This window comes from Mus caroli, unplaced genomic scaffold, assembly GCF_978045245.1.
Source record: "Mus caroli unplaced genomic scaffold, Mus_caroli_1 scaffold_14, whole genome shotgun sequence".
Classification (NCBI taxonomy): Eukaryota; Metazoa; Chordata; class Mammalia; order Rodentia; family Muridae; genus Mus; species Mus caroli.
Window position 1 is genome coordinate 75,740,787 of NW_028227269.1, and position 26,755 is coordinate 75,767,541.

At 37.0% G+C, this 26,755-nt stretch overlaps 1 protein-coding gene across 3 annotated transcripts in view; it reads left to right on the forward strand.

The window, feature by feature from the left end:
- The window catches only part of Fut8 (fucosyltransferase 8), a 240,380-nt gene that overhangs the window by 14,105 nt on the left and 199,520 nt on the right, over positions 1-26,755 (forward strand). For all 3 annotated transcript variants that reach the window (XM_029484493.2, XM_085830487.1, XM_029484494.2), the window contains exon 2: positions 26,609-26,703. The gene's annotated coding sequence lies outside the window, so the exon portion shown is untranslated. The remainder of the gene's footprint in view (positions 1-26,608; positions 26,704-26,755) is intronic.

Sequence of the window (26,755 nt, forward strand, 5' to 3'; positions counted from 1 at the left end):
AATTTCAGCTTCTGAGGCAGGCTGAGGCAGGAGGATCATGAATTTGAGGTCAGCCTAGGCAACAATGTGCTGACCTAGACTCGGTTATTAAGTGAAGAAGAAAAAGATATTATAAAATACTAACACTGATTAGCAGCTCTTTCCCACTTTTTATAAGGTTGTTTCAAACCTTTTTTAGTAGCTTGTCATAGTGTTGCAGGCCTTTAATCCCAGGTTTTGGGAAGCAGAGGTAGGAACAGCTAGATCCCTGAATTTGAACCAGCTTAGTCTACATAGTGAGTTTCAGGCCAACCAGGGCTACCTAGTAGTGAGACCTTGCTAACAAACAAAAAAGCAAAGCAAAGCAAAAAAACCAAAAAACCAAAAAAAAAAAAAAAAAAAAAAACCAAAAAAAAAACCACAACAAAAAAGTAAAGCCCCAAAACAAAACAACCCCTCAGATTTTTCAAAATATCTGACTTTAGCACACTGCTTTTAGATACTGAAGATTGATCCAGTTACCTATTTGGTTTTTTGAGTAAAGAGGTTAAAGCCATTCTAGTTGCCTGACTGAGGGGTGTTCCCTTTTTACCTTATGGCTATTTATTTATTTGAGATTGGAGTTTTACTCTATATCCCTGCTGTCCTGGAGTTTGCTTTGTAGACTAGGCTGGCTCAGAATTCACAGAGATCTTCCTGCCTATGCCTTCCTGTGCTGGTATTAAAGATATGAGCATCCATGATTGACCCATGGCTGCCATTTTTTAAAATTTCCTCTACTTGTTAAAACTAATTAATTTGTCATTTTAATTTAAATTTCCTAAAGTATCTTTAGTAGACTAAGACAAAAATCCAAGATTCCCTATTCATTCTTTCTCAAAAGAACTGGAGATGGTATGTCTTTTTTATTTCATTTTGTTTCTTTTTTTCCTCACTAAAATTATTCTCTTTTATTGCCAGTGATTTTGTAAAATTTTCTTGCTTCAGATTTGGAATTCTGTCTTTTTTTCCCTCCTTCTAATTTTGTAGTCTTCTAGTTCCTTTTATTGAAGATAGCAATTCCCCTGTTAATTTACAGGGTTAACTTGTTGCATTTGACTTATACAGTTTTGTTTTCTCTAAAAAATATGTGTGATCCTGCATGGGTGTGTGTGTACCACATGCATGTGTGCAGGAGCTCTCAGTGGCCCTGGAACTAGACTTAGAGGTGGTTGTGAGCTGTCATGTTGGTGCTGGGAACTGAACCTTGGTTTTCTGAAAGAGTAATAAGTGTTCTTAACCACTAAGCTCTGTCTCTCCAATTAATTCCCTTTGGAATGGTACCCATCTCTTTGCCTTTAGTGAGAACATTATTTTTTATTTTATATTATTATATTGTTAAGCTCCTGAATTCAGTTTCCATCCTGGAAGTTTGTCATTCCATCAACCTCAACATGCTTATATTTGAATTTTTTTGTTTTGAAATATATTATTCCTCTTAGCTTTCCTTTCTCTATTATTGATTTATTCTTGCCATTTCCCAAACTTGAATTCTGAGCCATCTTTGAGTGACTCAGATCTTTTCTGAATGAATAAGAATACTAGAGGCATCAGATCCTTTCTGTTGTGAAACAACTGTGTATTCTATTACTACAGTGTTTCTCTACTTCATCTGTTCATTTCTGTCTCATATTTTACTATAATGACTCATTCTCATTCCCACTTACATAAACAATTATCTTTTGATAAAAATTCTATGATAGAAGGAGAAAGGGCAGAGAATTTTTTATTTAAGTGTATGGAGTATGTACTTGGTATATATGCATGCTTGCAGTTATATGTACAGAAGTATGTGTGGATGTTTGTATGTTTATGTGTGTATATAGAGAACCAAGAATGACATTGGGGGGGTCTTCCTCAATAGCTGTCCACCTTATATACTAAGTAAGGGTCAGTTATTAACCTGGAGCTCTCCATTTTGATCAACCTGGCAGTCAGCTTGCTCCAGGGATCTTCTGTCTATAATTTGTGTGCTGGGATTATAGGGGCTGCCATGCCCACCTGGCTTCTCTGAGGTTTCTGGAGATCCAACTCTGACCCTCACACTTGTGAGATAGGAACCTGACCAACTGAGACTTTACACCAGCCCCTTGAAACCGTCTTCAGATATTGGTTAACATCAGTGAATGAGCATGTAAATGCAGAGCAACACAAAGTAAGCGGTATCTTACTACCTAGTATAAGTAGAGTGGCCAATGTAAAGCAGGGAAAGTAAGTGTTGCCTGCTTTGTAAGCTAGTTTGAAGGTTCCTCTCAGTCTATTTATGTGTGCTTTTCTCTTTTACTTCTGTCTCGTTTCTGTCACATAATTGTGATTGCAGGGGTGGATACTCTCTTTATATTAATAAACATTAATACTCAATAAATAAACTGAAGGTCACAGCAAGAAAATAGACAAATTTGTTATTTTTCTTCCTTAGAGAAACAAAACATTTGGTGCTTTTAAAATAAAAAGCATTAAAAACACTTTAAAACAGCAAAACAAAAAGATAATTTATTTGCTACATAAATAGGAAGAATAGTGCTTTATATAGGAGCACCCAGATGAAGACAGATACCTTTAGAGTTCTCTCCATTTCCTGGCTTCATTTCTTTCTGGTCTCATTTTTGTGCTTATGTTAGAAAGCTTTGGCTATGGAAGAGATGCATAACTTCAGACAGCTGAGTATTTAAAAGGTCTGGCCCTGGGCTCATCATTGTAGGAGATTGTCCTATCCACCTTAGCCTATCCGTAGTTCACGTCATATAAACCTCAGCAAAGGCCCCTTCTCTTCTACGGCCGGGTGTTAATGGGTCTACATCTTGTACAACTGATCCACTGCTGTGAGCTTGAGTGCAGCAGTCACGTTAGGCTTGACCACGTCTCCTCTTCCCTTAGATCTTACATTCTTATTGCTCCTTCTTCCATGACGTTACCTGAATCTTGGAGGAATGATTTAGTGACATATATATTACCCTTTGATATAGTAGCTGAACATTCAGCAAACATTATTCTCAATACTTTGACTAGTGATGAGTCTCTGTAGTTCCTGATGCCAACTGTGAAAAGAAATTTTTTTTGACCAAAGAGAACAGCAGCCCTATTTGACTTGTTGGCTTTGCTCTAGATCTTTTTGTGTTCCTTCCCTGACACTGGGAGGTCTTCTGACTTTTTATTTTTTAAACTTTTAGTTTATTATGTAATTTCTGTTGTTGTTAGCATTGTGGTTCTTAAAGGATTTAGTTGGTTTTTACTTTATTTTTATATTGTTGCTGTTTATTTTTATTTTCTTTTTGTGGTGCTGGAGTTTGCTTCTAGGCCTCATCAAATCTTCCATTGAACTACATTCCCAGTCTTTATTATTCATTATACTTTTTCTGTGTAGCACTGGGGATTGAACCTGATACATCAATCATGGGTGTCTGTTTTTCCTCTGAAGTGTATGTCTAGTCCAGCAAAGAGAAATAACAACTCACATTGTCCATGACCAGCCCAACTTGAGCTTCATTTTCACATGAAGAATTGGGAAAATAAAACTCCTAGCTAATGACCTAGCCTCAAGTAAGGATAGCTCGTGTCCTGAATACCTATTACTAGACTGTCGGCCTCATAGCAACCATATGGAGATATGACACAAAAATTGTGGACACTGCACCTGGGTGCCGTGTAGGTTGCTTTCATCTTAATCAGACTTCATGTTGCTGACAAGACTGGAGGGATAACCACAGAGAGTGTACCCTATTACACATTTTACAGTGTAACTGCCTGACTACTGGAGAGAATCCGTACTTGTTAGAAAGTGAGTTCTTCTGACTCTAGGACAAGGTCCTGTGTCAAAATCCACTGACTATAGAATAGTCAAAGAAGCTACAGTGGAACTACACTATAACGTCCATCTGGAATTATACTCAACACTACATTTCAAGGCATGTAATCAAGAGGAAGGTGTTCCTTAAATATACCCTTATATGAAAGTAGGAGCCAGGCGGTGATGGTGCACGCCTTTAATCCCAGCACTTGGGAGTCAGAGGCAGGTGGATTTCTGAGTTCGAAGCCAGCTTGGTTTACAAAGTGAGTTGCAGGACAGCTAGGGCTACACAGAGAAACCCTGTCTTGGAAAAAAAAAGTAGGAAAGATACCAATATAGAAGAGGAAATTTAAAGAAACAAGGAAACATGACAACTTAAAAGTGCTTCACACTAATAACTAACTCTGTGTGGGTAAAATGCCACGCAAAGAATTCAAAATTGGTTTAAAAAATAAGTTAAAATGTAACTAAGTAAAATAAATTGTAAAAGACAATGTAGAATATGAAGGAGCAATGCAGCAATAGAAATTTTGAAAAAGAACCAAAGTTTTGGAAATGAAGAGCTCAGTAAGCCAGAGAAAAAATTCATTTGAAAGTCTTAACAGTAAACAAGATAAAAAATGGAAAGAAAGTATGTTGTTGCCAGAAGACAAGATTGGTGAATTACCATATTCAGATAGTAACAAAAATAAGAAAGAATGAGAATACATATAATTTATGAAGTACCATTAAGAGGAAAAAATGTAAAATGAGTAGATAAGGGCGAAGATCTATATGCTAAACTTTTCTGTCTTAGTAGAAATTTCTCAAGTATTTGGGCAAGACATCTAGGCACAGAAGGCAGGCAGAGCCCCAAACAATCATGAGCCCAAAAGAAGATGTAAGATTAAATTGCTGAAAGTACACAAAATATTAAAGCTACAGGAAGAAGTACTAAAACAAACCTATCAGAATATTAACAAAATTTTCAGCAAAATCTAATTGCCAAGAGGCCATTTCATTCTGGTCCTAAAAGAAAGTAATAGCCAACATAGATTACTGTATATAGCATAGTTATTGTTCAGAATCAAAGGAGAAATAAGGACCTTTCAAGATGACCACAAAAGTATTTATGACCACTAAGACCAGCATTACAGAAGATACTTAAAGGAATCCTAAACCAGGAAACAAGCAAAATAAACACATTCATGAGACTGTGGGAAATAGTAAACTTAAAGAGTAGATAAACAGATAAACAAGTGCAAATTAGGAAACCGTGAAGCCTCTGATGAGTAAGGGAGAAAACAACAGACACAGATTATTTGAAATAACTAGAAAACAACAACAACAACAAACCCCATATGATAGGAACTAGCATGCAACTGTCAATAATAACCTGGACGTAACTGGTTTTAATTCCCTAAATGAAAGGTGCAAGGCTAGCCGACTGGAATTAAAAACAAGGCCTGCTAACCAGGCTTGGGAGGGAAGCAGGTCGCTGTGAGTTCTAGGCTAGCCTGGTCTACATAGTGAGTCCAGGATATCGTGGGCTATGTAGAGAGATTCTGTCTCAAAACCAAACCAAACTGAAACAAAAAAACAAAAACAAGGCCTAACAATCTGCTGTTTGCAATAAGTTCATCTTACTGGTAAATACATACACAGGTTGAAAGTAGAAAGATGGAAAATGATATCCCAAGCCATACTTGCTTATGACTAAACAGACTTTGAACAAAAACTGTACATAACAAAGCCTACTACATATTAATAAGGAAGCAATTTATTAAGACAATATAATTGTCAATATATGTGCATCAATGTTGAAACACCTGATTTTATATAACAAACACTACTATATATAAATATATAGAGAAACAAGTAAAATAATAGTGGGTGATTTTAGCATCCCACTCCTCTACATAGATAGATCATCTGACCAAAAAAGGTCAAGAAAGAAACTTCAGGATTAAATTAAATTATAGATTAAATTCATCAGCACACTACAAAGGATGCACACTGATCAAATTAGTTTATTCCAGAAATGCAAAGATGATTTAGCATACAAATTAGTAAATAAATGGAATCAAGAAAATCATTTATCATTTCAATAAATCTAGAAAAAGCCTTTGGCAAAATTAAATATTCTTTCATGATAAGATATCTGTAGAAGTATCTGTAGGAGGGTCATACCTCTATATAATAAAAGCAGTATATACCTGACCTATAAACAACATCATATTGGTGGGGAAAAGCAAATTACTTTTTCTAAAATCAGGGATGGATTAAGGGAGTTCACTTTACTACTTGGAATTTTACCCAGATCAGTCAGACAAGAAAGAAAAGTATGGGCTGGAGAGATGGCTCAGTGGCTAAGAGCATTGTTTTGTTTGGTTTGATTTCCAACACCACATGGTGGCTCACAACCATCCCTAATTCCAGTTCCAGGGTATCCAATGCCTTCTGACCTCTGTGGATACCAGGCAAACCACTCATATGCATTAAATAAAGTAAATAAAAATTCTTAAAAACAGAAAGTAACAAAACAAATATAAATAGAATAGTAAGAAATCAAATGATTTCTACTTGCAGATAATGTAATTATATACCTAGAAGTCCTTGAACACTTCCAGAAGACTCAGATATCACAAATATTTCCAGAAAAATAGCAGCTTGTAGAACCAACATATAGAAAGCAGTATCTTTCATACTAATAACAAACTTTCTAAGGAAGAAATCAGAAAGACAATACCATTCTCAATAGCTGAAAACAAAAATAAAACAATTCCCTAATTTAAAACAAACAAACAAAACCAATCTGCATGAATAAAACTATCCAAAGAGGTGAAAGACCTCTACAACATAAAATAAACTGAGAAAGACACAGGAAGTTGGAAAGACCTTAGGAGAGTTAGTGTTAAAGTGGTCATACTATTGAAAGTGTTAAGTACAGTTAGTAAAACTCCCACCACAACTGTAATGACAACTAGAAAACCACAAAATTATCACACAAAGCAATCCTGAGCCAAAAGAGAAATACTAACGTAATACCTTGTTTCAAAGTATACTACAGATTTACATTTACAAAACCAGTATGGTTTTGGCAGAAAAATTAACACAGTCCAATGGAATAGAAGATCTAGAAGTAAACTCATACCAACAGCTATAGTCATCTTGTCCTCTACAGAGGTGCCAAATACAGCCTTTGGAGAAATGATGGCTTCTTCAGCAAATGGGGCTGGGAGAACTTGAGTATCCACATAAGAAGATTTAAACTGATCTCTGTCCTATACTTTATATAAAAATGAACTAAAAGTGGATCAAAGACTGTAGGCTTAGAATTTTCAATACCTACTTTAATAAGGGTTTTTAAGTGCTTCAACCTTTCTTCTAGCCCACCACCCACCAGAGGTAGTGGAAAAGAAAGGTTAATAGGAAACAGTTGTGGACCTGTTTAGAAATAGTTCTTTGGGGCTATTCCAATCTTCATTGTCAGCAGTCCAATCCACTAGCAAAACACCAACATGAACGCAATCTAGTCCACTAGGCAATGAATCAGCAATAACAGTTCCATCTAAAAGAAACTGTGAGGCTCCACCAATTGACCTGAGTCTGTAGAAGAAGCAGTAAGATGCCAGAATATCATGAGACGTTCTTTGTCGAGTTACTGTCTACAAAGTCACAACAAGTGAAGATCAGCAACACTATGCAAGGTGAACCAATATGAGAGCTCTTCAGACTAGCAAGGCGGAGCAAGGAGAACCAGTGCCAGAGCCTCCCCTCCACTGTCTGTAGGATCGTATTTATATTCTTTCTAAACATCACACATCTGCTCAACTGTGTCTGCTTCAGCAAGACATTCTTTCATAGGTCTGCTTCAGCAAAACATCCTTTCACTTGTCTGCCTCAGCAAAACATCACATGACATTATTGAATTTCCAAAGAAACCAGAAATCTCTACTTCAAAGGACCTTCATGTAGAATCCCCCAAATCTGAACTTGTTAGGAAAACAACAAGAACCACTTACCTTAAGGTATGACCCAAGTGATGACCTCCTGAATAGAACTCCAGTAGCTTAATATATAACAAGAATTAACAAGTGGAAGTGATATCAAATTAAGCAATCTAGTTAATAAATAGAGGACAGACACTGTAATCAAATGAAATTGTAATGCCATACTTCAATGGCATTGAATATCTGAAAAACCAATAAATATGTGGAGAAGTGTGCTTAACATTTTAGCCATCAGGGAAACACAGATTAGAACTACATTTTCATCCTAGTTAGAATAATATCTGCTTTTAAAAAGCAAAATCTATCTATCTATCTATCTATCTATCTATCTATCTATCCATCCATCCATCCATCCATCCATCCATCCATCTATCCATCTATCTATCTATCTATCTATCTATCTATCTATCTATCTATCTATCTATCTATCTAGTCTGGAAAGTGGCTTAGTAAAGTGCCTGCTATGACAACCTGAGTTCAGATTTTTGGCACCCATGAAAAACCAAACCAAATCAAACCAAGCTGTCAAACCAAGTCAAATTAAGCCAAGCCAAACCAAATTACTGGCCAGCTAGTCTAGCCTGGTTCAGTGAGATGCCAAACAACAACAACAACAACAGCAACAACAACAACACCCAAACCAAACTGGCCAGCCAGTCTAACCTGGTTCATTGAGATGCCAAATACCACCACCCAAACCAAACCAAACTGGCCAGTCAGTCTAGGCTGGTTCAATGAGATGCTGTCTCAAGGTGGAAGGGGACTGGAGATGTGGCTCAGTGGTTAAGAGTACTTGCTCCTCTTGGAGAGTATCCAGGTTCAGTACTTAGCATTCACATGGTGGTTCACAATTGTCTGTAACTCCAGTTTGAGGGGATTTGAGTCTCTTTTTTGGCCTCCAAGAACACTAGGCATGAGTGTGGTGCACATGTATAAATGTTACACATAAAGTAAAAATTTAAAAAAAACAAAAAAGGTGAAGATACCTGATGTCAGTTCTTACCTCCATACACACAAGTGTGTGCACTTGTGTCCACTCTGCCCTCAACCAATTAAAAAAGATAAAAAATATTGAATGCTAGTTAGGATATAGAACCCCCACCTCCCAAAAAAACCAACCAGCCCTTATACATTCATAGAAATGTAAACTGCTTTTACTTCTGTTTCTTTGAATGTTAATTACTTAGGAAACAAAGATGTAAAAATGTATATCATTTAATATTTTAAAACTTACTATAGTATAACTAAGAACAAGATAAGATTTTTTAAGTAACATCTTAAGTGTTTACTACTGTTTTGATTTTAATTTTAAGGGATAAGAAGATTATTATATTTTCTGTATTTGGATTTCTAAAGGTCTTAATTTGGACTTGCCATCCCAACCAAAGTTGTCACCATATCAGGTCTATGTCAAAGAAAGACTGAAATATGTAATACAGTGTAGAGTTTTAAAAATGCAGCTAACTCAAATAAGTACTTGAATGAGTCTTAGTTGAAATCCTTAGCTTGCCTGACCTATATGAACCTGGAGGACATTGTGCTAATTGAAATAAGCAAGGCATGAACAAATACTGTATGATTTCAGGTATGCATGGAATTGGAAGAAGTGAAACTCATAGAGGCAGAGCATTAAAAAGGTGTTTAGAGGATAGAGGTGGTAGAAATGGGGAGAGTTAAAAAGTCCACAAAGTTTTAGGATCAGTTTTGGTCATGGAAGTATGGCATTATAATTTCATTTGATTATAATTGATGATGTATACTTGAAAGTGGTTTAGAGAGCAGCTTTTAAGTATTCTTTTTCTTTTTTTTTTTTTTTTTGGTGTGTAGTATATGCCTGTCTACATGTGCATGCATTTGTGTGCAAGCATATGTGTGTGTACATGTGTGCCTGTGTGTATGTGTGTACATGTGTGTATGTGTATACATACTCTGATGCTGCATGTGGAGGCCAGAGCTTGACATCAGGATGTCTTCCTTAATCACTTCTCCATCTTATTTTTTGAATAGTATGTTTACTGAACCATGAGCTTACCATTTTAGCCAGTCTCAGTGGTGAATTGAGCCATCAGGATTCCTTTGTCTCTACCCCCTCCTCCTCTCTAGTGCTATGGTTACACAGGGACATTGCTGTGCTCAGCTTTTATGTGGATACCAGGTCCTCAAGCTTGTACAGCAAGCACTTTATCTACTGAGACATTTCCCCCACCCCTTATAAAGTCTTAATATGTATAAAAATGTATCTATGAGATGGATATATTTTTTTTTCATTTTTTTTATTAGGTATTTTCCTCAATTACATTTCCAATGCTCTCCAAAAAGTCCCCTATACACTCCCCCATCCCCAGTCCCCCACCCACCCCCACCCCTTGGCCCTGGCATTCCCCTGTACTGGGGCATATAAAGTTGGCAAGTCCAATGGGCCTCTCTTTCCAGTGATGGCCGAATAGGCCATCTTTTGATACAAATGCAGCTAGAGTCAAGAGCTCTGGGGTACTGGTTAGTTCATAATAATGTTCCACCTATAGGGTTGCAGACCCCTTTAGCTCCTTGGGTACTTTCTCTAGCTCCTCCATTGGGGGCCCTGTGATCCATCCAATAGCTGACTATGAGCATCCACTTCTGTGTTTGCTAGGCCCCGGCATAGTCTCACAAGAGACAGCTATATCTGGGTCCTTTCAGCAAAATCTTGCTAGTGTATGCAATGGTGTCAGCTTTTGGAAGCTGATTATGGGATGGATCCCTGGATATGGCAGTCTTTAGATGGTCCATCCGAGATGGATATATTAAGTAGTTTAATTATCCTATGTTTTGCACATATGTTAAGGTATCATGCTGTATATCATATATATGTGTAGTTTTGTTTTGTAAGGGTCCATGATTCACTGACAAATGATACCTTGGACTGATATAGTATGTAAATATGAAGAGTGTTTTATTCTGCAGAATTCCAGCATGCTGGGGTCTCCCATTACCAAGACATAGAGACCACCAAGTGAGCTTACAGGCCTGATTTAAAGCACATTAGGGGAATTCCAGGGTAGGTGGCCTCTATGTTAATCTGTTGGGTGCATCTCTATGACAGGCAACTTGCTGCTGAGGAAGTCTGGAAACTGCTGCTGACCTATTGTCCTTGCCTCAGGCCAGGTAGCAGGGCAGTTTCTGAGGCTTGGATTTGCCTGGAATTGCCTGGTTCTTGCTTGGAAACAGAGATTTAGGCCTAGTCTCCTTAAGTGCTAATTTGAAGCCTGTCAAGGAATCAGCCTAGCCTTCTCAGTTTACTGGCTTCAGTGGCATGAGGCTGAGGTGGGTGGATTGCTTGAGTTCAGGAATCTGAGGTCAGCCTGGGCAGTGCAGTGAGTCTTCACTTCATTCCTACCCCAATCACTGTCTGTTTACCCCTCCTCCATTAAAAGCTGTTTTGCTTTTGAGATAGGGTCTCACTCACTGTGTGTATAGCGCAGCCCAGCTTGAACTCAGTTTCCCAAGTGCTGGGGTTACAGACATGAGCCACAATGCCCAGTTTGAGAATTTTTTGTCTTCAACTTTTACATTTTATGGCATTTGTGTTTAGTCTATTAAGTTACAAGTAATAGCCGGGCATTGGTGGCACATGCCTTTAATCCCAGCACTCGGGAAGCAGAGGCAGGTGGATTTCTAAGTTCGAGGCCAGCCTGGTCTACAGAGTGAGTTCCAGGACAGCCAGGGCTCCACAGAGAAACCCTGTCTCAAGCCCTCCTCCCTCTTCCCTCCCCACAAAAGTTACAAGTAATAGTGAGAATTTTATTAATGCATGTGAAGAACAAATAAGGTACGCTAGCAAAATCAAGGGGTGAGCTAAATTATGGTCCAGATAGATCACTTATTTTAATGAGAGATGCCTTCCTCTGAGTGTACCTGAGAAGAAACTTTCTTAGTTGTACAATAATATATAAGCATGAAAATTTATAGTTATTGTTTTTTAGACTCAGGATAACAAAACTAGAATCATATTTTATTTTTTAACCAATAATCCTATTTTTTACTTACAGAGGAAGGGTAAAATTAAAGTATCAGCAAATGATTCATAAATAAGTGTATTTATACAGAATTTTCATGGTTGATTTCTTAATTTAGATGGTATATAAACAATTTTTAGACTTGTTTATTTTATGTGTTTGTTTTGCCTACATGTATACGTACCATGTGCATGCCTGGTGTTCTTGGAAATCAGAAGAGGGCATCAGATCCCCTTGAATTAGAGTTATAGATGGTTGTGGACACTATGGGGGTGCTGAGAATTGAACCTAAGTCCTCTGTAAAAGCAACAAATCCTCTTAACTGCTGAGTTATCTCTCCAGCACCTAGATGGTTCACAACCTCCTCTAAGTCCAGTTCTAGCGTGTCAGCACCCTCTTTTGGCCTCTTTAGGCATTGGCACACAATTGGTACACTGGCATAAATGCATACAAAACATTCATTTACATAAGTTAAATTTAAAAAGAAGGAAATTAAGGTGCAGTACTGGGGAAATGGCACAGTGGGTAAGTTCTTTAGTTCTTTGCTGTGGAAGCATGAAGACTTGAGTGCTGAGTGTGGTGGTGCATACCTATAACAACAGCTCTAGGAGCTGGAGCAAAGACAAGCAGATCCCATGGGCAAGTTAGCCAGCTAGGTTAGCTGAAACACTGAACTCTAGCTTCAGTGAGAGACTGTGTCACCAGATAAGGTGTAGTCATTGAGGATGACATCCCTGCATCAGCCTCCAGCATCCATATATGCCTACACGAGCTAGCTCACACATAGGCATGAAAAGAAGATAGAGATCAAATACATGAGCACACGTGTACGTGGAACACCTTCATACACAAGTGCATATGCCCATACAAATGCACCACACAAACACACATACACATACATGCACACACACACAAATGAGTACTATCAAGTTCTGCAGGTTAAGATCTTTTGGCTTGTTAATCTTTGTATGTTTAAGGCTTAGTATAGTTCCTGACACAAAATGTCCACTCAGTAAATGCTTTTTACAATTAGATAATTTCATGAAAAAAGATTTGAAAAGATGAGATGGAAGTTGAAAAGACTGTTTTCTCAATTTAAGAAAAATTTACAAAATTCCAATTTAATATAAATTGAATTTGAGTACATTTTCTACTCAATGAATTGAAAAACTTTGCATAAATGTTCCTTGCTTATGAGGGCAATTTGAAATTTTGTGTGGTAAATGATTCTGAAAAGATATCAAGAGTAGTTTAGCTTATGAAAGAATTTCATCCCATTAACAGGCTAAGTGCTATAATATTAAATGTGGTCCTCTGGCAAATAGAATTAACTGTAGTATATATTTAAAAAACAGAGCCTATAAACATCATTAACCAGTAGAAATGCAAATTAAAATAATGAGATACCATTACCTAGCTATTCAAATACCAATGGTAAAGAAACAGGTAAAAGAATTTGACAGTAGCAAGCTGGCAAAGATAGAGCAGCTGATGAGAACGCAAAATTGCACAGCAGTGTGGCGAGTTGCTTACATAGTTGCCATGTGAATCAGCAGTCCCATGGTAAATACTCAGATGAGTATTTACTAAAGAGTAATGGAACACATGTTCACAATTGCAAAAAACTAGAAAAGTGCAAATGTCAGTGCATGAGTGGTTAAACCGTGGTAGATCATGCAATGAAATACTTCACAATGAAAGTCAAGTAACAATTTGTATGTTTAACAACTTGGATGACTCTCAGAGACATGCTTTGTGAAAGAAGCCAGTCTCATTATTCCATTTATGACATTGGCAAAAATACAAAACTGTAACAGTACAAACATATCTTTGCTACTATAGTTTGATTGTTTTTGTCTCCTGCAAACATTAGTGTTGAGATTATTCCAGTGCAACAGTACTATAAGGTGGGATCTAATGGGTATTGCCCTTATGAATAAAGTAATGACCTTAAGAGTTTCTGGAAGTAAGTTTGCTCCTTCTGTTCTGCTATTCGATGGCACAGTGTTTGTCTCCTTTTGCCCCTTTGCCATTCACCATGTTAGTATGTAGCAAAAAGGGCCCTCACCAAGTATTGAAACATTTTAAAAGTTTTTACTTTTAAAATTATGTGTATGTGTGTGTATACATATATCTATGTGAGTATAGGTGTCTTCAGAGACCAGAGGCATTGGATCCCCTGGAACTAGAATGTTATGAGCTACCTGTGTTGGGAGTTGGGTGTTCTGCAGGGGTAGCCTGCATACGTTCTAAGCCACTGAGCTGTCTCTCTAGCCACCAAGCACTGAATTTTAATCTTGGACTCCTGAGCCTCGAGAACTGTGAAGAATATGCTTCTGTTCTTTATAATTTACTTTCAGAGATAGTGGTTACATTAGCACAAAATGGACTAAAATTCCCAGTTTAGGGTAGGATGAGTTGTGTGACTATTCAGAGCATAAGCGATTTTTTTAAAAGGGTGGTGTCTTAGGGTTTCTATTCCTGCACAAACATCATGACCAAGAAGCAAGTTGGGGAGGAAAGGGTTTATTCGGCTTACACTTCCATGTTGCTGTTCATCACCAAAGGAAGTCAGGACTGGAACTCAAACAGGTCAGGGAGCAGGAGCTGATGCAGAGGCCATGGAGGGATGTTCTTTACTGGCTTGCCTCCCCTGGCTTGCTCAGCCTGCTCTCTTATAGAACCAAGACTACCAGCCCAGAGATGGTCCCACCCACAAGGGGCCTTTCCCCCTTGATCACTAATTGAGAAAATGCCTTACAGTTGGATCTCATAGAAGCATTTCCTCAACTGAAGCTCCTTTCTCTGTGATAACTCCAGCTGTGTCAAGTTGACACACAAAACCAGCCAGTACAGGTGGTATTAATGATAAAACTGTTCTGAACCGATCGTGATGATACTTAATCAAATTTACAAACATTAAAAGTCTTAGAACTGTATACTTTTGTTTCTCTCCCAAAGCTCATTATACCATATATTAATTTTAAAAATAGAATATATGCCCATAACTAAATACATGGTACTTTGGTTTATCTCTTTTTTTTATTAGATATTTACTTCATTTACATTTTTTTTTTTTTTTTTTTGGTTTTTCGAGACAGGGTTTCTCTGTGTAGCCCTGGCTGTCCTGGTACTCACTCTGTAGACCAGGCTGGCCTCGAACTCAGAAATCCGCCTGCCTCTGCCTCCGGAGTGCTGGGATTAAAGGCGTGCGCCACCATGCCCGGCTTCATTTACATTTCAAATGCTATCCCTAAGACCTCCTATACCGCCTCCCACCCCCTGCCCTAATCCCCAACCCACCCACTCCAGGTTCCTGGCTCTGGCATTCCCCTGTACTGGGCCATATGATCTTCACAAGACCAAGGGCCTCTCCTCCCATTGATGGCCGACTCGGCCATCCTCTGCTACATAATACATGGTACTTTAAAAGGCATTTTGCATTATTTCTGACTAAGCAAACTTATGTTAGTACTATCTGATATACTTTTAGCTTGAAAGGATTTATATGAAAAGTGACTAATACATAGAAAGCCTTTGGTTCAAGATCAGGCCTTTTCCTGTTGTCCAAACTGGTCTTGACTCTGGACTAAAGCAGTACTTCAGCTTCAGCCTCTTGCACGCTGGAACTATAGTCCTGTGCCATAATATTTGACCTAGAATACCTTTAAAATGTTACTATGTATATTAAAACACAAATAGATTGATATGTGGCCATTCAAACAATTGGCATAACATTTTAGTGTAAAAATTTTGATGGCTACCTTGTATATAGCTTCTTCTTTTGCACAGGTAATAATTACCATTTATTGAATGTTCAGTAGACAACTTGCTAAACATTCAAACTGCTGTTATCATAATTATGGTGTGTTATTTTCTCTGTTACAGATGTGAAGACTGAAGCATTGAGGTATTACTTAACATGTTTGTTCACACAGCAAAAACCTGATAGGACTGGAATTTTAAGAATTTCAAACTGAGAAATCCTTTTTTTGTTTGTATTTTTATAAAAGCGTTTGAATTATAACATAAAGCACAAATACAGAGAACAAAATGAATATTTACTTCATGTTTTAAAAGGGAATACGTTTAGAAAACCACCCAGAAGTTGTCAGCTCTTCCACAGTTTGCTGTGTATCTCATCTCAGTCATAACTGCTTCATTGTCCAAAAGTAGACATTGTTTTCATTTTTATGGAGATCTGTATTTTTATTGTTCAAGTGTGTGTCCCTAGACTACTGTGGCTTAGCTTACCTTTTCTTTTTCTTTTCTTTTCTTTTTTTTAAAATTTGGTGTCTTTTGAGCTGTTAATCTACATGTTTCCCTCTCACCTCTCTCTTCCTTTCCTTTTAATTTAGCTACTCAGCTCTGAGCTTACAGGTTTTCACAGACTCAATTTTGCTGATTATATATGATAGTATAATTCAGCATTCATCTCTGTTTTCTGTATGCTCTAAAGATTTCCAGCTTAATCCAGACTTGATCATAATTGATGTGATCTGCTTGTAAAACCTGAGGAGGCATTTGATCGTGGATGACTTTCTGATATAAGAGCAATTATTTTTTTGTGAGGTTGCAAAATGGTGATATTCTAAATTATTTCTTCTAAGAAGGAAACTTCCATAGAATACTGTCCTTATTTATTGTATTATTGGCTAGTAAAATTGACAAGAGAATAAATGTTTGCTTCTTCATTTTTATTTACCAATTTTGAAGATAATGAATTTATTCCCTGAGTCTAAACCTTTGAAGATGTTAGATGCTTTGTTTGCTTGTCATTGTTTAATATCTCATTAGCTTACATAGTCAGACATACTAGATTTCAGTGCACTGCCATTTCTGTGGCTCATGAAGTTCATCAAGTTCCATTTTGAACAGTGAATATCTTGAAAATGTTCTGAATTCTTTCAACATGACAGTACAGTACTCATCTTTGATAGCATTGTATGACAGGTTGTTCCAGGATTATGTTGTACATTTTCTGTTGATTCTGTGAAAACAGCAATTCCTCCAAAAATTCTTAGCCATGGAGACTATTCTATAGTGGGGTACTATTTGAACAATATCCTGACCAGAACCATCAGTAAAAAGAACCTTGGTTTGGCTTAAATATCACTCAGTTATAACTGTTTCTGTTTCAAGTAGTAGCCACTGTTTTCATTTTTACAGTGATCTGCACTTTTGTTGTCCAAATACATGTCCCTATATGTTGTGCCTTAGTCCTAGAAACTTTTTAAAATTTAAAAATATTTGCTGAGTACATATTAGACTGTGAATATCTTTTCAAGCCCATGATTTGTTCTCCCTAGGTGGTTTCTAGGTGCTCACTATGTAGTGAAATGAACAAGATCCTGGCTTTGATAGCATACCTTATTCTTCTTTATATGAGTTGTGTAACTTTGAGTATAAAGAATTTAATAGGGGATGGAGATAATTATAAAGTAATTATAAATATAAATAAAATATAAATAATTATATTTTGTCAACTATTATAAACATACATGGGTCAATATATATTATAGTAATTGGTGGGTGAGAACACCTTATCAACATGGTATATAACAGTACTTAACTAGTTTGACAATATAGATGTCCTGCCCAAATAAATGTAGCATTCATAGCTCCATGTGTTAATAATTTAAACAATAAAGTTTACAAAATTGACTATTAAGCTTCGTATTTTTAGTTTTGTATTCCCAAGTTGTAAATAGACAAAGTTAAAGATATGTTTTCTCCAGCACATTAAATTAACTTGTACTGTAGTCTTGGCTTGTAAACAACATAGAATTAACTACTATTGTCAGTGTGGAAACCCTTTTCCTGCTTTATTTACATTACTTAGGAGGTGAGTGGTATGCTGTGGAGGAATGTTACTTTCCTGTAGGAACCATTGATTTTTCTTGTTGTTCCTAAATCTGATTCTGCTGCAGAATAACTGCCTTTCTGCAGGGGCACCATGCTGCTAACAGTGTGACCCTGCTCTCATGCGGAATGAGACAGAAAACTTATGACCATAGCCTGGAACTCATAATATAAAACACATAAATTCACAACGCATATGCTTTCCTATATTTTTAAACTGTGGTTAGGAATAGTTTATAAATTACAATTTGGTAATTTGTATGGGCTGGGTGAGGGATAGAATTACCATTTATACATTTTTTTTTCCATGTAAAGAGAGAGGTCACATTTAGTTCTGAGTGAGTTTAGGATTAAATGGTGACTTGTCTACTTTTACATTTAAGGATGTTCAGCTTGCCAAATGACAAGCCTGAAATTTTTGCCTTACATACTAGTTTTAAATCCTCAGCTCCGTCAGTCTTTCCCCTAACCTCTTCCATTGGGGTCCTTGGGCTCAGTCTGATGGTTGGCTGTAAGTATCTGCATCTGTATTGGTCAGGTGCTGGTAGAACCTTTCAGGGAACAGCCATACCAGGCTCCTGTCAGCAGGCACTTCTTGGTATCAGCAATAGTTTGGGGGTTTGGTGTCTGCAGATGGGATGGATCCCGAGGTGTGGCAGTCTCTGGATGGCCTTTCCTTCAGTCTTGTTTGTTTGCTTGGTTTTTTTTTTTTTTTTTTGGTTTTTTGAGACAGGGTTTCTCTGTATAGCCCTGGCTGTCCTGGAACTCACTTTGTAGACCAGGCTGGCCCCGAACTCAGAAATCCACCGGCGTCTGCCTCCCGAGTGCTGGGATTAAAGGTATGTGCCACCACCGCCCGGCCTTTCCTTCAGTCTTTGTTCCTTTTTTTTTTTTTTGTCCCTGTCTTTCCTTTGGACAGGAACATTTCTGGGTTAAAAATTTTGAGATGTGTGGCTGGCCCCATCCCTCTATTAGAGGCCATTTTTGTTCAAACAGTATTGGGATAGACTTTTCAGATGTTTCATTCTTAACACTTCAGTCTATTATCAATCAATCAATCAATCTACCTACCTACCTACCTATCATCTCTCTCTCTCTCTCTCTCTCTCTCTCTCTCTCTCTCTCTCTCTCTCCAAAATCTGATATATTTCAGTCCAGGCTGTCCTTAAATGTGCTGTGTGTCTTGAGAATGACCTTTCACTTCTGATCCTCCTGTCTCACCTCCTGAGTACTGGAATTACAGGTAGATACCACCATTCCTGGTTTGTTTGGTGTTGGAAATTGAAGTTGGCCTCATTCATGCTAGGCAAGCATTCTGCACTCTAACCACTCTACTACTATATCTTCTGCTCTCTTTTGTTATTTGCATGAAGTACTTTCTTCCTCCATGAATATTACCTCCCTTGCCTATTTTTCCTTGCAAGAAGAATGCAACTTCCATTAGTATATCACAGTCACTGGAATATTAGTGCTCTAAGAAAAGCAGGAAATGGAGGGGTACACTGCCATCATCACTGTTCTTTGAGACTTTCTCTCCAGTTCACTTTTCCTTTAACAAGGTGGTCCATAGCTACGGAGCACTGATGCCCCAGCACTCTTTGTGTCTAAGCCAGAGCAGCGTACCCTCATGCTCTATTTAGGTTGACACATTTCCAGTAGAAAAATTAAATATAATAAGCAGGTTCTTATGGTTACCTCCATCAGTCTGGGTAGTTTCATCCATATCATCTGCGGATACAGTCTCATCTAATCCTCTCTGAAGTCAGAATGTTGAGATACCTTAAATAGCCGAAGGGCCATTAGTCTTATAGGATGCAGTTGTGACTGTAATAATTAGCTTTTTATTTTAGATAGGTTTACAGTTGTTGCTCCCTTAATTTTTTTCCCCTCAAAATTGGCCAATTTTACTTCAGACAGTTTCTTTCTGTCATCTGTTAATATGGTTGATATGTAATTTCCCCAGAAATGTAGATTTCTCTTTCTTTCATGCGTGGTTTTTCTGTTTTCTTTTTTAGAATAGGACTTATCATTTCTTTAGAGATGACCATCAGTAGACCAGTTGCTGTTTTTCTCTTCCCATTGAGGAATTGCTCATTGTAACTCAGTCATTTTTCTTGCTAACAGTATGAGCTTGGGCTGTGTAAGAAAGGTAGCCGAACAAGTCAGGGAAGCAGCCAGTAAGAAAGGTTCCTCCACGAGCCCTGCTTCACTTCTAGTCTCAGCTTCCCTTTTCTTTCTTTCTTTCTCATGTTGCTTTTGGTCACAGTGTTTATCATGGCAACAGAAAACAAACTAGAACAATTTTCAGTGCTGCTCATGACAATCAAGTGTGGCATTTCTTCCTAAATGAATAACATCTTGCATATTTATTTGTTCTGAACAAGTATGAGATCCTATGCTGTGGCCTTGGTCATAGGTTTTTGTTTTTTTTCCTTAGAGAAACTATTCAGTTTATAATACTTTGCCTAATGGGATGTTTTCTTTGTATTGTCTTTTTTAACTGTATATATTTATCTTTGCATTTAAATGAGTGTATTATTATGATGTTTGAATACTGACAGAGTCGAATGAATATCTACCTTTTTTTTTTGAGAGGAAAGAGTTTACTTTATCTTATATCTTACAGTACATTATGAATGATAGTCAGACAGGAAATCAAACATGAACTTGGAGTCAGGAACTGAAGAAGAGCTCATGAAGGAATAGAATTACTATCTTGTGCAGACTGATTTCTTATTCCAGCTGCTCAGGGATGGCACTTGCAATGCAAATCATCAGTCAAGAAAATACTCAATGATCTTTTGCTTACTAGATAATCTCATGGAGACATTTTCTTAACTGAAGTCTCCTTTTTCAGTTTTACTCCTGTTAGACTATATTTGATAAAAAAACAAAGAAGTAGCAAAAGAAAGAAAGAAAGCAGACAGAAGGAACAAAAAGAAAGAAGAAATGAAAGGAAGAAAGGAAGGAAGGAAAGAAAGATTTTCTCAAAGAACCAGCTCCTGGTTTGGTTGATTTTTGTTTGTTTGTTTGTTTGTTTAGTTCTTTTTGTTTCAATTTGGTTGATTACAGACCTGAGTTTGATTATTTCCTGCTGTCTACTCCTCTTGGGTGAATTTGCTTCCTTTTGTTCTAGAGCTTTCAGGTGTGCTGTCAAGCTGCTAGTGTGTGCTCTCTCCAGTTTCTTTTTGGAGGCACTCAGAGCTATGAGTTTTCCTCTTACCACTGCTTTCATTGTGTCCCATAAGTTTGGGTATGTTGTAGCTTCATTTTCATTAAATTCTAAAAAGTCTTTAATTTCTTTATTTCTTCCTTGACCAAGTTATTGAGTAGGGTGTTTGTTGTTCAGCTTCCATATGTATGTGGGCTTTCTGTTGTTTTTGTTGTTATAAAGACTAGCCTTAGTCTATGGTGATCTGATAGGATGCATGCGATTATTTCAATCTTCTGGTATCTGTTGAGGCCTGATTTGTGACCAGTAATATGGTAAATTTTGGAGAAAGTAGCATGAGGTGCTGAAAAGAAGGTATATTCTTTTGCTTTAGGATGAAATGTTCTATAAATATCTGTTAGATCCATTTGGTTCATAACATCTGTTAGTTTCACTGTGTCTCTGTTTAGTTTGTGTTTCCATGATCTGTCCATTGCTGAGAGTAGGGTGTTGAACTCTCCCACTATTATTGTGTGTGGTGCAAGGCGTGCTTTGAGCTTTAGTAAAGTTTCTTTTATGAATGTGGGTACCCTTGCATTTGGAGTATAGATGTTCAGAATTGAGAATGCTTCTTGGTAGATTTTTTCCTTTGATGAGTAAGAAGTATCCTTTCTTATCCTATTTTTTGATAACCTTTGGTTGAAAGTTGATTTTATTGATACTAGAATGAATGGCTACTCCAGCTTGTTTCTTGGGACCATTTGCTTGGAAAATTGTTTTCAAGCCCTTTACTTTGAGGTAGTAGTGTCTGTCTTTGACACTGAGGTACATTTCCTGTATGCAGCAAAGTGCTGGGTCCTACTTACATATCCAGTCTGTTAGACCATGCCTTTTTATTAGAGAATTGAGTCCTTTGATGTTAAGAGATATTAAGGAAAAGTGATTGTTTGTTCCTATTATTTTTGTTGTTAGAGGTGGAATTATATTTGTGTGGCTACCTTCTTTTGGGTTTGTTGAAAGATTACTTTCTTGCTTTTTCTAGGGTGTAGTTTCCCTTCTTGTGTTGGAGTTTTTTGTCTGTTATCCTTTGTAGGGCTGGATTTATGAAAAGATATTGTGTAAATTTGGTTTTGTCATGGAATATCTTGTTTTCTCTATCTATGGTAATTGAGAGTTTTGCTGGGTATAGTAGCCTGGGCTGGTATTTGTGTTCTCTTAGGGTCTGTATGACATCTGCCTAGGATCTTCTAGCTTTCATAGTCTCTTAGGAGAAGTCTGGTTTAATTCTGAGAGGTCTGCCTTTATATGTTACTTGACCTTTTCCCCTTACTGCTTTTAATATCCTTTCTTTGTTTTGTGCATTTGGTGTTTTGATTATTATGTGATGGGAGGAATTTCTTTTCTGGTCCAGTCTATTTGGAGTTCTGTAGGCTTCTTGTATGTTCATGGGCATCTCTTTCTTTAGGTTAGGGAAGCTTTCTTCTATAATTTTGTTGAAGATATTTACTGACCCTTTAAGTTGGTAATCTTTTATACCCTATTATCCTTAGATTTGGTCTTCTCATTGTGTCCTGGATTTCCAGGATGTTTTGAGTTAGGAGCTTTTTGCATTTTGTGTTTTCTTTGACTGTTCTGTTGATGTTTTCTATGGTATTTTCTGCACCTGAGATTCTCTCTTCTAACTCTTGTATTCTGTTGGTGATGCTTGTGTTTATGACTCCTGATCTCTTTCCTAGGTTTTCATGTCCCGGGTAGTCTCCCTTTGTGATTCTTTATTGATTCTATTTTCATTGTTAGATCTTGGATGGTTTTGTTCAATTCCTTCACCTGTTTGGCTGTGTTTTCCTGTATTTCTTTAAGGGAGCTATTTATGTCCTTCTTAAAGTCCTCTATCATCATCATCACATGTGACTTTAAATCAGAGTCTTGTTTTTCTGGTGTGTCGGGGTATCCAGGGCCCGCTGTGGTGGAAGAACTGGGTTATGATGATGCCAAATAGCCTTGGTTTCTGTTGCTTATGTTTTCCCCCTTGCCTCTGGCCATCTGGTTATCTCTGGTGTTAGCTGGTGTTGCTGTCTCTGACTTTGGCTTGTGCCTCCTGCAAGCCTGTGTGTACTCAGTACTCCTGGGTGATCAGTTCTCTCCTAGAGGTTATTTGGGCATGGAGTGCTGTGGCACAGGATCAGCTCCCTTGTATTGCCTTTTTATTATTGTTTACTGCTCAGTATTCCTTGCACAATGATGATATTTGCTTATTTTTCAAATCATTTTTTGTCACTCATATCTTATCTGGGTTTTATTTCTAAGATGATATTTTTTGGATTCACATGATTCTTATTTCAGTGATTTCTACAATGTAGTTTTCTGTGATGGTCTCCTTTTGCTCTAAAGAAGAGCTTTGATGATGAGTGGTAATCACACTTATCTGTGGGTAAGAGTACTATTTAGAATGTAGTTAGAAATTTACTGGTCTAGCAAAGTAGTGATAGTAGATTATTTTATAAGGTCTATGACTTTACTAGCTTTGGGAAGTTTGGTTGATTTCTAGTACCCAGCAATGAGTCCTGAAAAGCAGGTAATAAATGAGGGGAGCCTATGCTTGCTCTAGCTACTGTACTATATTGTACTTAATATGTCTATGAAGAAGCTTTTTGACTCTGAGGAATAACCACCCCAAAGGAATTTAGGGAATAATATAAAATCTTTAGATCATATAGTCTAAGATTAGAACCTTAGCCCGCCAGTCAGAATAGAAAACTGTAATTACCAAGTATCTGGTAGAGCATCTCTGTCATTTTTGTGTATTCCTAGTTCAGTTGAGTCTTTTCTTCTCTGTATCTTTACTAATATATCTACTCTCTCTTTTGGCTTCTAGAAGATTATGAATATATGTATAATAACTTTAGTGTCTTAGTTTTCTAATTCTATCTACTATCAATTCTAGGTTGGTATTGATTGATTTTCTATCATTTAGGGAGAAAATTGGACTTTCATTAGGTTTTAGAAATTGTCTTCATAATTTAAAAAATTGCTTAGTAATCAACTGTGGTTTAGTAAGCATTAAAAAAGAGATTATAAACTTTATTTTGTTGGGTGTTATGTAATTTCTTCTTCTCTTTTTGTTTTTTGTTTTTTTTTTTTTTTGGTGACAGGGTTTCTCTGTGTAGCCCTGGCTGACCTGGAACTCACTCTGTAGACCAGCCTGGCCCCGAACTCAGAAATCTGCCTTCCTCTGCCTCCCAAGTGCTGGGATTAAAGGTGTGTGCCACCACTGCCTGGCATAATTTCTTTCTTTTCTTTTCTTTCTTTTCTTTTCTTTTTTTTTCTTTTCTTTTCTTTTTTTTTTTTTTGAGACAGGGTTTCTCTGTATAGCCCTGGCTGTCCTGGAACTCACTTTGTAGACCAGGCTGGCCTCGAACTCAGAAATCCGCCTGCCTCTGACTCCCGAGTGCTGGGATTAAAGGTGTGCACCACCACGCCCGCTCTGGCATAATTTCTTATTCCTATAAATACTTGTGAGTTTTTCTGGGATGTTGTCAGATTTTGGAGTTTTCTGTCTCATGTACAGCTTTTAGTCTTTCTTTAGAAGGTCATACAAGCTAAGACTGGCTCCACTGCTGGGTCACGATTTTGTTGAACTCTTTACCATATGGCCACGAGTTTGAGATCTTTCCTTTTGGTTGGTGGTTATAGGTATTAGATTGAGGATTAGGATTACCCCCAAGGCTCCTGTCTGCTGGGATTATTATAGAACAGTCTTTATTTGTGGGCCAGTCAACATATAATGAAAGCCTCTGTCTTTGCTTGTTAGAGCTCTCATTCACTAACACCAATCCTGAGAGTTTTAACCCCTTGATTTATGGACACAAGCCTAAGTGTATGGATTACTACTAAGTTTGAGATGCAAGTAAATCGCAGTGTAGATACGTAGCTTTTGTCTGTCTGGACAGCTCCTTATTTTTCAGAATGTATTCTAGTAACTCTTGCCACTTCCACTGTAGTGAACTTGTATCTCTGGTTCTTAAGAGCACAGCTCTTGTGTTCTGTTTGAATAGGTCTTTAGTGGTTCGTAGAACATATCTCAACATAAAGCAAGATGCTTATAGAGACTGGTTGTTTCAATTTTTCAAGAACTATAGATCACACTAATTTTTTGTTCAAGATCTGGAAAGGGGCAAATATATATAAGTTTGTAGCTTTTTATCATCAGTAGTTAAATATGGTACTAGTTACTACACAGTGGCAATAGGTGTAAGACCTACATGATTCAATTATTGTGGAAAGTTGGCAATAACTTTTAGGTAAAGTTTTAGGAAAGAATTATAGTGAACCTAGGGAGATTTTAGATTTCATATTTATGAATAAATTGTAAATTTATGTTTTTTCAGAGTGTTTGTCCTCTTCTTGATCTACTAGATGAGATAATGTAAATAACAGTGTGATGTACAAAAAAATTTTGTGTTTAGGACAATTTATTGAATGTTCTTATAGTTTCCCTTAGAATCTTGAATTTTACTTTTGGAAATTAAAGTAAAAATAATTGGTATCTTGATTGCACAGTTCTAATAGCCAAAAATTGGTTTCAGTGAGGAAAAAAATTATAGTTAATAATGTCAATCCTACTTCTCACAATTAATGTCATTTAAAGAATAATCATGTTATAGCATAATAGTTGGGCAACTGAGAGAAAGATATTGTCACAAATTGTAGTGTTGCTGTTTTTTTGTACTCAGTGACTTATACATATATATGCAGTGAATATTTAATATGTGAATAGTTATTAAAATTATTTTACTTGTTTATGAGTCATACTGATTCCTTACCATATGTCAAACGTAATAATGATGAAGAGCCAGCAGCAAAGAAGTAGTAAATAGATCCCCTAATTAGAAGATTATATAAGCTTATATATGTAATACATATGTGAAGTAAGCATATGAATATGGCGGCAAATAGTCTAGGAAAGATTAATGGGGGGTTGGGGATTTGGCTCAGTCGTAGAGCACTTGCCTAGCAAGTGCAAGGCCCTGGGTTCAGTCCTCAGCTCTAAAAAAAAAAAAAAAAAAAAAAAAAAGATTAATGGAATACAGAATTCTGAAGTCAGTTTTAAGAAAGCTGACTTACATAGTTTAATTGACAATAAGTAAAAAAAAAAAATGTAGGTGTTCATCAGGTATGGCTCAGCAGTGGAGCAAACCTTAGCTCATATATAGAGGGTCACCTCTGTATAGAAAGACTAAAAGCAGTACCTGAGAGAGAAAATTCCAAATAATGTGAACACTTCCCAGAAGAATTCAGCATTAATATGTGTATGAAGTTATTTAACACTCGACAAAGTAAAATTTACAATGTCTTCTTTTATACATCAAGAATGCTCACAGAGTGGTGACAGCTGGGATAATAAAATTGTTCTGTGTCAAGCAAGCAGATTAAATTAGTTGGAATGGAAGTCTGTGTAGAAGGAGGAAGAAACAAAGATGTAGAACTAACTTGTTGGGTTGTTCCGGATATAGATTTTGAGGTCTGAACTGGAAAGGAATGTTTGTGACTGGGAAGGGACCATTGGGGCTGATTGTTTTGGGATGGAATATGAAGCAAATTAAGACAGTGAGTGCAACTGAGTTTGGGTGTAGTTTGCAAAATGAAAGTCCATTCCTTCTTGGCATTTGTAAAATTATGGCTGCAGAATACAGGCATTTACTTATTATGACTTCCACATGAAAGTAAATAAAAAACTAAGAAGTATAATGATATTAAGTGAAATCTTGAGGAGGGTGAACTAATTTACTTTCCTTTGTTTCAGGTTGCTGTTCTGGCTGAGGCCATCTATGGCCCTGGTAGTGTTTTCATTCAAGACAAAGTTCATTCCATCTTTATTTATTAGCTGAGCAAATTCAGGTCAGTACATTTTTGTCTTCATTTGAATATTTTGAGATGATTTTGTTTTTTA